Source organism: Hemiscyllium ocellatum, chromosome 5 (assembly GCF_020745735.1).
Source record: "Hemiscyllium ocellatum isolate sHemOce1 chromosome 5, sHemOce1.pat.X.cur, whole genome shotgun sequence".
NCBI lineage: Eukaryota > Metazoa > Chordata > Chondrichthyes > Orectolobiformes > Hemiscylliidae > Hemiscyllium > Hemiscyllium ocellatum.
Window position 1 is genome coordinate 39,235,109 of NC_083405.1, and position 13,721 is coordinate 39,248,829.

Here is a 13,721-nt window from a genome sequence, read left to right on the forward strand (position 1 = left end):
CTGGTCTCTATTGGTTGCATCATCATCATCATCATCATCATCATCATAATACTGATTATGCACCCTTTAATGAGCCATAACCAATTTCTACCTCCACTTGAGTCTCTGAAAACCTGTGGGTTAGGAGTGGCTTCAGTGAGCCAAATTTCTTTAAATGGTTATCTATTTATTCTTAAATATGTTGATTTTCTTTATGCTAATAGATTTTGGCAATCAAATACTCTATTAAATAGCATCAGGGAATTTTAATTTTTTTTGCAAAATAAAGTTTGCTGATGGTTTTGCTGATTAACATAGACCAGAGGGAACTTGCCCTTGACCTCCATTTTGTACCAATTTGGTTGGTTTCAGATTATCTTGCAATAGAAACATTACAATTGACTTCAAAATTACTGCATAGGAAAGAAAATTTGATTGTAAATTTTTGATCTTGACAGAGTAAGATTGGATTCAGCAGTGATGCCCACCACGTTGAGCTACCTGCCAACACATTTCTAGTTATTCACTAGAAAAATGGTCAGTGGTCAAGGTGTGAGAATGCAGCCAGCAATGCAAGGAGGGATTGAAATTTCAGGATAATGGGAGAGACCAAGAAAAGTTTGGCAAAAATGTGTGGTATTAATGTTCAGAAGAAGTGGTGAATTTGGGTACAGCTGCAGCATTTAAAAGACATTTAGATAAGAAATGTTTGGAGGGATATGGGCCAGGCACAAACAGGTGGGACCAGTTTAGTTTGGGATTTAGTGGTCCGGTTGGACCGAAGGGTTTCTTGACACTGTGTACCAAGAAATGCAGGAATTTAATTTATTTTTTAAAATAGTATTCAATTTTTTTTTCCTACAATGTGGGCATTAAATCAAGGTGGAATCACACTTGCAACAGTTTTTAAAAGTTGAAAATTTATCACATACAAACACTGTAGTTTGCCTAGAAGTCTGATCTTATACTTCAGTAATTGGTAATGGCTTTGTTCTCAAGCAAGCTGCAGGATGTGCGAATGCCTATATAAGAATATGACAGAATGATAATACTATATGGTGGAAATGTTCTGCAATTAGAAGAAAATATTTCTGTGATATGTGCTATACTCTAAGCAATACGTTGACAGACTTAAACTGAAAAATAAAATGCGTGCTGTAACAAAATAAATAGTTGGAAAAGTTCAGGTCTAGCAGCATCTGTGAAGAAAAATCCGAGTTCATAGACTTGTTGGATAATTAGAAAGATGTAAAAATAATTAAATGCAATAGATATTGTAATGCATTTCAGGGAATATGCAGCAGATTGAAACAGATGCACTGCACCTACATAAGGAATTGGAACTAATCAATTGGATGACATTTTATTTACCTAAATTGTAATATTTAAACTAGAAATGAAGAGGAAAGGAGAGAGAAAACATTAAATGAAAAAAAAATTGTTCCCAGGTTTGTTCCTGTAGAGAAAGTAGTGACAACGAAGTTGATGATAACATTTAAAAGTAGGAAGATACAAGTGTCTAATAATTTTATATGTTTACACTAATGCTGACCATATATTGAGATGAAGAACAGAAACTGGGGACTGGAGAAGCAATACTTAACTCCTGATGGATTGATGAATTCTGTATAAGGGTTTCAAAAATTAAATGGAAGTAACAAAAGGTACTTGGATTAAGAACATTAATGACAAAGAAAAAATGTACTCTTAGGTATAGAGAGACTATTCTGTTTCAAATGGAAGCCTGTGATTTCTATCATAGTACAAGGAGGAACTTTCAAACTTTAAGTGGAAAAGCAAATCCATGTTGATAAATCAAGTTTGTATTCACAACACACAAAAAAAATTCTGATACCTAAATATCCACGAGTATACTGCAGTTTGTATTACAGATTATTGGACATATATTCCTGATGATGGGCTTATTCCCAAAATGTCTATTCTCCTGCTCTTCAGATGCTGCTTAACCTGCTGTGCTTTTCTAGCACCACACTTTTGACTCTGATCTCCAGCATCTGCAGTCCTCACTTTCTCCTATTGGATATATATGCTCTGTCTGTATTATGTATTTGTAAGTAGAGGACTAATCAGAATGTATAGATTTAACAATCAATTTGCTTATTATCTAGCATATCTCTGTATACATTTATATATTGTTTTATATTTACTTAATGTTGTTAACAACAATTGTTGTCTACCTTTTAACTTGCATCTAATGTGTACTTTTCACATTTAAACTATCAGTAAACTGCCTCTGGAGCTCTCCCTAGCCCTGGATTTAACCTACCCCTAGTGTCTGCTATTTCCCCTCATAGCCTCAGTTCATCTTGTCCATTATACCCATCTCCTGCTTCCTTATTCCTATTCATACAAAACTGCTGACCTGATTCCCATTTGAGTTTATAAAACATTTTAAAAATAAGATGAATGGTTCTCTCTCCTGCTCCCTTTTTCCTTCAGATCTGTCACCATCTCCCTTCTCCTTAAAAAGAAATCATTAGTTCAACCATTCTGGAAAACTATCATGCCATCTCCAACTTCTTTTTCCTCTTCAAAGTTCTCAAACATGTAATCATCTCTCACACCCATACTATTTTTCTTAGGATTCTATCTTCAAATCCTTTTGTTAGGTCTCTGCCAAAGCCCTAGCATCAAAATGGCTTTTGTCAATGTCACAAGCCATCCATGTAACTAATAAACTATCCCACCTTGACATGTCCGCAGCATTTGACATAGTGAAGAATATTGATAAATATCATATTCAACCGTCATCTAGCTGAATGGAACTGCACGGAACTGGTTTAATTCTTATCTGTCGACATCTGAAATGCCTTTCTTCTTGTTACTGCAGACTACTTCTGGTGCCCTCCGGTTTCTCATCTACTTGTTGTCAACTAAAGGCCAGTCTTGATTTTCACAGAGACATTGCCATCTGCCTTGTCTTCTGCATTGTCACTAAGTTATCATACTACTTGAATAGCGCTCTGTATTGGAGGAACATAAGTTTCATCCTGTAGAATAATGGGAAGATCCAACACCACATTTCTCTGTTCTCTGTTCCCCAGTCAGTGACTCTGTCCTCTTCCCGGCAAATACCTGAAGCTGAGATGCACTCTTCACAACCTTGGTATTGGATTTCATTCAGACGAGTTTCTAACTAAATTGTCATCATAAAAACTATATATGTTACCACCTCTAGCAATACCTGACTCAAAACAATGTTTACAAATGCTTCTGTGAAGTGCTTTGAGATATTGTATTATGGTTGCTACTTAAATTCAAGTTACCACATTATGGAAATTATGCTTCAAGGCTTCAGATGCTTATTAATGAGGGAAAAGGTAGTTAATTGTCCTAGTTTTATTCAGATTGCAAATGGAAATTAATATGCATCTTTGTGTGCCCTTTATCTACTGTCACATGTTTACTGGCAATTGACATAAAGAATGTTTCCATCGAGCACTATTCCAATTGACTCAGAGAAAGGTTAAATTGAACGCACCTACTCATTAACTGTGCACTGTCCTCCAAATAGTGTATTACAAAGCAAGATTTTACAAGCTACATAAAGATATTAAGGCAAATGAATAAAAGTTTTGTGAAAGAAATTTGTTTTAAAGGAGGGTGGGGAGGTGAAGATGTGCAAGGAAGGAGCTTCAGAGCTCACAGCCAAGACCTCCTGAAGACATGGCTACTAATAGGACAATTTAAATCAGGAATGCTTCTTTAGGTTAAAAAAAATCCAAAATGTTTTTCAACAGCCTTATTTATATGAATATGTAATTTAATATTCATCAATATATAATATTCTAAAATATATAAATGCAAAAGGTTCCAACTAACTTAGCCTTCTGAGCTAGTTATGAGACTAATTGAATGACTTGAATTTACAATGCTGTATCAAACCTTACATTCTTTTATTATCTTGTTCAATAAGTTATGAAAGATACAAGTATTCTAATCAGGAGAGAGAGAGAGAGAGAACTTGCATCCCCCTGCCCAAATTCAAAAGATAAATGAATGGTGAGAAGTTGCCAGAATGGTTAATTTGCTATGTACAAAGACAAATAACATGTAAAATCTTTTTCAGTATATATATATTAGCAGTGTATAATACACAGCAAAACAAAAATATTAATAACATTTTATTTTTTAAAAATGCTTGCTAGGTTAGCCAAAAGATAAATAGAAGAGCGAGGCTGCTCAACAACCTACTGTGCTAACAATTGGAAAACTTTTTTTTTCCCTGAAGTGAGGAGTTGTTAAAAGATGCTCGAGAAATGGCAGAAATACAAAACTGGGAATTTTGCATCACACTTCACTCTAAGTCATGGTGCTCAACTAACAGCATCAAACACTCCTGTTAATAATTTAATAAACTTCTGAATATGAGGAAAATAAGCAAAACAAAACATTTCCTGAAATATTAAGCACAGCTGCCAGCACATTTGGAGAGAGAAGTTATGTCAACTTTAATGACAATGTTGAAATATTAAGGTTTCCCCCCCCCCGCCCCACCCACTGGGTCATGATGCCTGATGAGCTGAGTATGTCCGGCATTTTCTGATTTTCATCATGTACGCTATTTTTCTTATGTAATCTTAGACCAAATTTGTGATCGGCTTGAGGAAATTATTACGATTTATGAGAATTTACACAGGGAAGCCTATATAAGAAACAATTAAAATAGTTTTGCTTTTTAAAAAATAATAATTCAGCACAAAATTGGGCTTAGGAGCGCTTATTGTTTAAACATTGAGTACTCTTCATGCTTACAATGGTGACTGTAGGATGTGCATATATTTCAGAGGCAAAAAACCACTAGACACCATAGTTGTACATGGGCCAGCACTTGTAGTGCATGTCTATCAAAAATGTGCAACACTGATTTGGAACTAGTGGTGACACTTTAGCATCAAAGTTCCACCTCCTGCTTTCTCAATTGCTTGCCTAACCAAACGTGTGTTTAGTAGCAGCTATGGCCCCTTCACTGGGATTATTTGAAGGAATCAGCGACTACTTGTAGATTTATTACTGATCGCAATAGCCAGAAAGAAGCAATGATTCTGCGGTATTTGATGCCTTACATAAATTTTCAAAAACATCCAGAGGCTGTAGGGTGGTAGGTTCTGATGGAAGTTTTGTGGAATTGAAGGGTTTTCCAAAAGCATATTGCTCCAGATGTTTGATGCAGTGAAGCTATTTCTCATAATATCTAGTATGTTACGAATATAGGACACACACATGAAGATGAGAACTGGAAGAAGAAGATGAGAAGCACTCTTATCAGGAGCCCTATCAACTCAGAGAGCAATTCACTCATCTGGAACTTATTGTAAAAGTACATGACATCTGCACTTGGGAGTCTTGTAATAGAGTTGTGGTATCCTAAGCACCAAATTCAAGATCCAAATGCTCCAATGGTGTGTAATAATACCTCTGAATAGGTCGATTAGAAAATGTCTAAGACATGTGCACTTCAACATGGATTGCCACATTAAAGTTGCCATCTACACCCACAACAATAGAACAGGTCAAGAAGCATATTATCCGTGGCTGTGAAGGTGACCATGAAAATAAGTTTAACCTTCTGGTTCCTGCTACCTTGGAGCTGAAAGAAATGGATTTATGGGCAGAATATGCATGGCCGTAATAGGATGAGGATGATATAAAAGGCCTGAAAAGAATGGCATGGCATGAGAAGCATAGAATGAGAGGGGTGGAATTGCAGGAGATGAAGATTGCATGGGAGATCGAGGATGGGTGGGATGTGGTTAAATAGGCTAAGGTGGCAGGGACACTTCAGAAATTATTATTCAAAAGTTATTCTTTACAATAAAATTATGATTCACAAGATTTGAATGATTTTATTTTAAAAAGCAGTCATGAGAATTAAAAATGTCCAAAATCACAACACCAGATTACAGTCCAGCAGGTTTATTTGAAAGCACTAGCTTTTGGAGTGTTGCTCCTTTATCAAATGATCCAATGAAGGAGCAGCCCTCAGAAGGCGAGTGCTTCCAAATAAACCTATTGGACTATAACCTGGTGTGTGATTTTTAACTTTGTATGCTCCAGTCCAACACTGGTGTCTCCAAATCATAAAAGAATGTCAGCATTGATTATGTAGACAAAGGTGATAACAGTTCACACCTACCAGAATTTCAATATGGCCTAATTCCATCCCACTACGCAAAATTGAACTCTAGGGAGCAGCATATGTCACTAGGAAACAAATCCCAAACAAGGACTCTGTCATGAGACAAGAGAGTACTTAGGGTGCCATTTTCTTCAATAGAATCAGAAACTGTAAAAGGCTGATTTGAAGGAAATAGTTTGCTAGCAAAGTAGTTTGTTGGAACTGCAATATATGGGAGATTCTGGACAGTGCTGACTTCTAGAGAAAACCTGTCTGTCTCAAATCTGGCTGAGAATCATGCTAAGTGAGAGCTGGAGACACTCTAATGCTCCAAGGAAGGGGAGAAATCTCAATACAGTTTGTTTCAGAACTTGCTTACTGAATTACAGGAATGGAATGTGTTTGCTGGTGGACAGAAGAAAGGGAAGCCAGATGAGAAGGAATGGTAGGGTAGGTAGGTTAAGGTCCAGTGGGTACGATGCACTTACTGCTTTTTGAGGAGAAGGATAAAGGTTGTTGGAATATTGACCATAGCACCCTGCAGCAGAAGGCTGTGCCCAGGCAGAGAAGGAAGATGAAGAGAGGATGTCAAACATACTAGTTGTAAGGGATTCAAAGATGGAATATATTCTTTTGTGAGCAGGATAAACAGCCCTATATGAGATGGTATCTACCTAGTTACAAGGTGAGGACATCTCAAACTAGCTTGAGAGGATACTGCTGAAGAATGGGTATGATCTAGTCATTGATAACAATGTTGAGACCAAAAACATAGAACACTGTTATGCAAAATGGTTCTTTTTGGAGGGTATGAAGAACTTAAAGGTAAATTAACGAACAGGATTAGAGGGTTATCATCTATTATTAACCTGAGTTGCGTGCAAATTGACCTGGGGAACTGAACACATGGCTGAAACCCTAGTGGTTTTAAAAAACAAAAAAGGAGTCCATTCTCCTAACATTAGCTTCAGTACTGGGAAAAGAAGGTACCTGAATATTTCAAAACAAGCAGAGAGGAAGTATTAGGTTTAGTCAAAAATTGTGCTTTCAAGTCGACAGGAAAAGGGAAAACTAAAATATGTAAATTAAATGAACCAGGAAGAAAAATAAAGAATGTGTGAATAAACTATGAAGTACAGAATGATAGATTAGAATTTGTTATCTAAAAGAATGTGCAGAGTGTAATGAAAAATTGACTGACTTGCTGAAGTTCAAACTTAGATGGTATGAAATGGTGGCCATCATTGAGAGATGACTGCAAGACTGAAGGCCTGGAAACTAAAGATATCCGTTTATAAGGCCTACTGAGATTATAGGAAAAATGGTTGTGGGAGGAGGGACCTTGATGACTAAGGATGACATCAGTTCATTGATCCGAGAAGATGTTACAAGAGGAAAATGGACTGTGATTATCTGTAAGTAGTTAAAGAAAAAAACACAATACACATTGTGTGTAGATTTTCCTTCAGCAGCAGTGAAGTGGTGATTTATATTAAGTAAACATGTAATGAAGGCAGAATGGTTGTAGTGATGAATTTTAATTTTTGTAGAGGTTATGATAAGCAAACTAGCGTAAATAAGGAAGGTAGTAAGCTCTTGGGTATGTTCAAGATTGTTTACTGGAAGAATAAATCATAGAACCTTCAAATGGGAACACCATTTTACTGTTAGTGATCAAGCAGTTATCAGCATTACAGTGAATGAGCATTTATCTAATCGCAATCATAATATAATTAAGTTCAACATCACATTAAAACAGCTACAAACATCTAGATTTGAGGAAGGCTGATTTCACACTACCAGATGGGAAAAAGAAGATGAACAGACCGAAAAAGATCAGGTGAAATATGTTGAGGAAGATCTTCAAGAGCAAGATTCCACCTGAGCTGGCATATAAGAGATGCAATGGATTAGGATCACTGGCATTGTTATCAATGACTAGATCATACCCATTTTTCATCAGTATTCTCTCGAGCCAGTTTGAGATGTCCTCACCTTGTAACAAGGTAGATACCATCTCATATAGGGTTGTCTACCATGCTCACAAAAGAATATATTCTGTCTTCTAATTCATTGAATCCCTTACAACTAGTTTCCTATTATCTTGCACAGACTTATACTTAGTTCCTCTGGTCTGAGTGAATAGGATCTCCATGCAATAAGACGGAGATGGTCCTCAGTAAACTAGACATATCTAGTAATGAGTAAAATCATATAAGATAAATGAGAACAATTCGTAAAAGAATGTAACATAAAACAGTGTATATTTTTCTTTGAGGCAAGAGCTTTACTTGCAGTAAAGGCAGATATCAACAACTAAAGTGGTAGAAAGCACCATAATACTAAAAAACACATGATATCGAGCATGAATAGTGGTGAATGGGGATGATGCAAAAACAGCAAAATGATCACTAAACACATAATAAAATCTACAAAATGGAGATGGAGGAATGTTGAAAGGGATGGCTATATCAAAAAATATACATTTTTAGGGATTCATGGGCTGTGTTGCCCTTGAGAAGGTGGTGATAAGCTGACTTATTGAATCCCTACAGTGCTGAAAGAGATCACTTGGCCTATTGAATCTGCAATGACACTCCCAAAGAGCATCCCACCCAGACCCAAGCCCCTAGCCTATCCCTGTAATCTCACATTTATCATAGCTAGCCCACTCAGCCTGCACCTCTCTGGACAATTTAGCATGGCTAATCCAGCTAACCTGTACATGTTTGGACTGTAGAAAGAAACTGGAGCATCCTTAGGAAACCCGTGCAGACACTGGGAGAACATGCAAACTCCATATAGACAGTCACCAAGGCTGGAATTGAACCTGATTCCCTGCTAAGCACTGCAGCCTGAGTGCTGTAGGTGGAGTTACAATGCCCATTGGGCAGTTCCAGAATTTGGTCCAGGCTCACTGAAGAAACAGCAATGTATTTCCAAGTTAGGACAGTTGGGTGGTGTATCCATGCATCCTCTGTCCTGGTCTTCCTAAGATGATAGTAGTTGTGGGGTTTGACATTGTTGCTGAAGAAACCTCAGTAACTTCCTATGATGCACCTTGTAGTTGGTGCACACTGCTACTGCTGAGTGTTGATTTTGGAGGGAGTGAATGTTTGTGGATATGGTGCCAATCAAGTGAACTGCTTCATCCTGGATAGTATGCATCTCCAGCAACACTAAACTTCTTCAGTGTTTTTTGGAGCTGCATCCATCCAGGCAAGTGGGGAGTATTCCCTCATACTCACCACGTGTTTATAAATGGTGGACAGACTTTGCATAATCAGAAGGTGAGTTACTCATTGCAGTATTCCTTGACTCTGACCTCTCTTGTAGCCATGGTACTTGTATTACTCATTCAGTTCAGTTTCTGGCCAATTGTGAACTAATGGTCAATGTTGATAGTGAAGGTTTCAATAATGGGAATGCCATTGAATGTCAAGGAACAATTGTAGATTCTCTCTTGTTAGAGATGGTCATTGCCTGACATTTGTGTGGTGTGTATGTTACTTGGAATTTGGATATGAATTTTTTCAGTATTGAATGGTACTAAGCATTGTGTAATCATCAGTGAACATCCACACATCTGACCTTACGATGAAGGGAAGATCATGGATAAAGCATCTGAAGATGATTGGGCTGAGGACACTACCCTGAGGAATTCCTGCAGAGAAATCCTGGAAGTGAGATAACAGACTGCTAACAACTTTAGCCATCTTCCTTTGTGTAAGGTATGACTTCAATCAAAGTCAATTTTCCCCTTGATTCCCATTGTCTTGAGTTTTGTTACAGTTCCTTGATGCCACACTTGGTTAAATGCGACCTTGATGTTGAGGGCAGTCACTTTGACCTCACCTCTGGAATTCAGCTCTTTTGTCCACGTTGAACCAAGGCTGTAATTAGTTCAAGAACTTAGTGGCTCTGGTGGAACACAAACTGAGCATCAGTGAGCAGTCATTGCTTAAAAAAATGCTGTTTGATATCTGCTATCACTTTACTAATGATCGAGAATACATTGAAAGAGTGGTAAATGGCTGGGTTGCATTCACTAATTTTTGTATGCAGGATATACTTGGGCAATTTTGCACATTATCAGGTAGATGCCAATGTTGTAGCTACACTGGAACAGCTTGACCACTCAATGTTTGAGCTTATGCTTGAGGTTTATGATTGAATCTGGAATCTGCTATCCCAGAGTATGACAAATGCTAGGATTTTGAGTAAATATATACCTTTATTTAGTAATGTGTTGAAGGGGTACGGAGACTGAGCAGGACAGTAGAGTTGAGACCCAGCCATGATTGTATTAAACGTTGGAGCAGACTTGAGAAGTTGAATTGCCTACTCCATTTTCTTAAGTATGTTCTCCTGTAAGAAAGAAATCTAATTTGTGAAATTTATAAGTGGGAAAGAAATGGTGTGAGATCAGTGGTTTAAATCGTGAAAGCTAGAGAAATATTTTGAGATTGTGTGGACATTATAATCATGGAAGAATTGAAATGTCACATTTTTGCAAAGTTAAAATGCATTCAGATGATTAGATTCATATAGATTCAAAATGCATTCATATAGATGACTATAAAGTGGTAAAAATCAGAGAAACAGCAGTTCTGGCAGATAATTATGATATTTTGCATTGACCTTTGGAGTTAGGTAGATGTTCATAAGGAAATCCACAAGAATGATGAAAAAGAAAAAGTTGTGGATGCAAGAGGTACTAGTTTTAGAGAAAGGACAGAACAATGCCAAAGTAGTAAAGGAGAATGGTCATAACCAAAAAGTGACAAAAAGAAGTTAACATGCCTCTAATGCTAATAAAAATGTACATACCAAAAACTAATCAATGCAAGCGATTGGGAGACCAATCCAGTAGTAGGAATATCTAACAATTCTTCAGAAATGTAAAGGAAACTGTAAAGATGGTATAAAGAGTACATGTCCTTAACATGAAATAACTCAGGAGAGTCTCAAAGATTCTTTCCCAAAATTGATAAGCAGGGTCAGATCAATGGATATTCTGAGTATTTTATATTGAAAAGAGGAGATATTCCTTTATGCATTGAACCAAAGAGGAAAACCAGCAAAGGAGTTAAAAGACTGAGGCAAGTCAATAAGTCATTCTTGCTGATGATATTATTGGCCGTCAAGGAAAAAAAATTACTTGGACGTTGAAGGTTACAAACTAATCTCATTATACAGAATTGAACTAAAGAGTGACCCACTAAATGGAGATGTTGTAGTGGGGGTAGTGAAACAAATTCCTATAGAAGAAATTGATTATTTTGCAAAATGACCTGGTGGTGGAACAACCAGTGGAGGCAAAAAGAACTGAATTGTTGCTGGAGGAAATCCAGGATGGTTTCCTGACGATGTTGTGGCTAGTTCAGTACCCTGTAGAATTCGAGAGGAAGAACAGTAGAATTTAGTTATCGATGCAATGTCTTTTGAAAATCTAACTGAAAAAGGTAAAGGTAGAGAGAATGAAGCTGATGTGATGATTAGTTCATCTTCTTCAACAGAAATGCAACAAACTGATTCTGAATTGAAAGCATGATACCAGACATCATAGTCAGTGGTTGAATGTTATTAGTTGAAGGACAGAATATTAATGAGGAAATGGAGACTACTTCAAATACCAGCTAATGAAGAATAGCCAGTGATCCATCTGAATTCAGTCCCATCTGAAAATCATAATGAGATTTTAATAGCAGCTCACTTCGCTTGGATTTTCCAAATACCTAAAATATTTAGATATTTTGTTGGTCAGAATTACATAAAGATTTTGCCAGGCATGCCAAAAATATCAAGTAGTGGGAAAACTCCAACCGTCAATTAAACTACTTAAAATAAGCCTTTAATTCCGATACCATCTTTTGAAGAACTAGATTGTTCCCAATTATTGAATCAATAGATTTTGCTGGATCCCTACCTAAAACACGAGTGGGAATCAATACCTTTTAACAATTATGGATGCAGTGCCTCAGGTAAAGTGACAAAAAATGGTAGTGGAAAAGTTCAACTTTTTTAAACAAAATATGAATTAGTCAAAGCTGAAAATGTGTTGCTGGAAAAGCGCAGCAGGTCAGGCAGCATCCAAGGAACAGGAAATTCGACGTTTCGGGCATAAGCCCTTCTTCGGGCTTATGCCCGAAACGTCAAATTTCCTGTGCTTTGGATGCTGCCTGACCTCCTGCGCTTTTCCAGCAACACATTTTCAGCTCTGATCTCCAGCATCTGCAGACCTCACTTTCTCCTCCTATGAATTAGTCAAAGCAATGCAATCATCAAGATTCAAATATGATGATCAAAATTTTCAAAGAAATGATGACTAGTTCAGGAATAAAACAATTTATATATTCTTCTTACTGCCCACGGTCTTGAGCTGCAATGGGGCCACCGTCCATTTCAATACTGTGATTAAGGCTTATTGTCAAAGGTTGGTGGAGTAGTGGGCAGTGAAGGAGATTATCTAAGATTATATAGAGATCTTGATCAATCGGATCAATGGGCTGAAGAATGGCAGACGGAGTTTAATTTGGATAAATGCGAGGTATTGCATTTTGGTAAAATAAGTGTGGAGTTTGCATGTTCTCTCCGTGTCTGCATGGGTTTTCTCCGGATGCTGCGGTTTCCTCCCACATTCCAAAGATGTGCAGGTTAGGTGAATTGGCCATGCTAAATTGCCCATAGTGTTCAGGCATGTGTTGGCTAGGTGCATTAGTCAGAGGAAATGTAGGGTAGGGGAGTGGGTCTAGGTGGGTTACTCTTCAGAGGGTCACATGGTCTGTTTCCACACTGTAGAGATTCTATGATTCTATGAAAACAGTGGTAGGACTTATATAGTTAAATATACGGCCTTGGGTAATGTTGTAGCACAGGAAGACCTTGGGGTTCAGGTACATAATTCATTGAAATTTGCATCATGTGTAGACAGGCTGGTTGAAAAGGCATTTAGCATGTTTGCCACTGTTGCTCAGACCTTTGAGTATAGGAGATGAAATGTTGTGTTGAGGTTGTACAGGATATTGGTGAGGTCTGTTGTAGAGTACTGTGTCCAGTTCTGGTCACCCTGTTATAGCAAGGATATTATTAAATTGGAGAGGGTTCAGAAGAGATTGATCATGCTGTTGCTGGAAATGGAAGGTTTGAGTTATAAGGATAGGCTGTGGCCTCTTTCATTGAAGGATAGGAGGTTGAGGGTTGAACTTCTAGAGGCTTATAAAATCATGAGTTACATAAACAAAGTGAATGAAGATGTCTTTTCCCTCGGATGGGGAACTTCAAGATTAGGGGGCATATTCTTAAGGTGTGAGGAGAAAAGACCTGGGGACAATTTTGTTACAGATAAAGTGGTTTGTGTGTGAAATGAGCTACCTGAGGAAGTGATGGATATGGGTACAGTTATAACATTTAAAAGATATTTGGATAAGTACATGAATAAAGATATGTTTGAGTGATATGGGCCAAGCAGAGGCAGGTTGGACTGGTTTAGTTGGGAATTATGGCTAGCATGGACTGGTTGGACCAAAGGGTCTGTTTCCATGCTGTATGATTCGATAATATTCTAATGGTTTGGTTAAGGGAACCTTGGTTCTGATTGCCA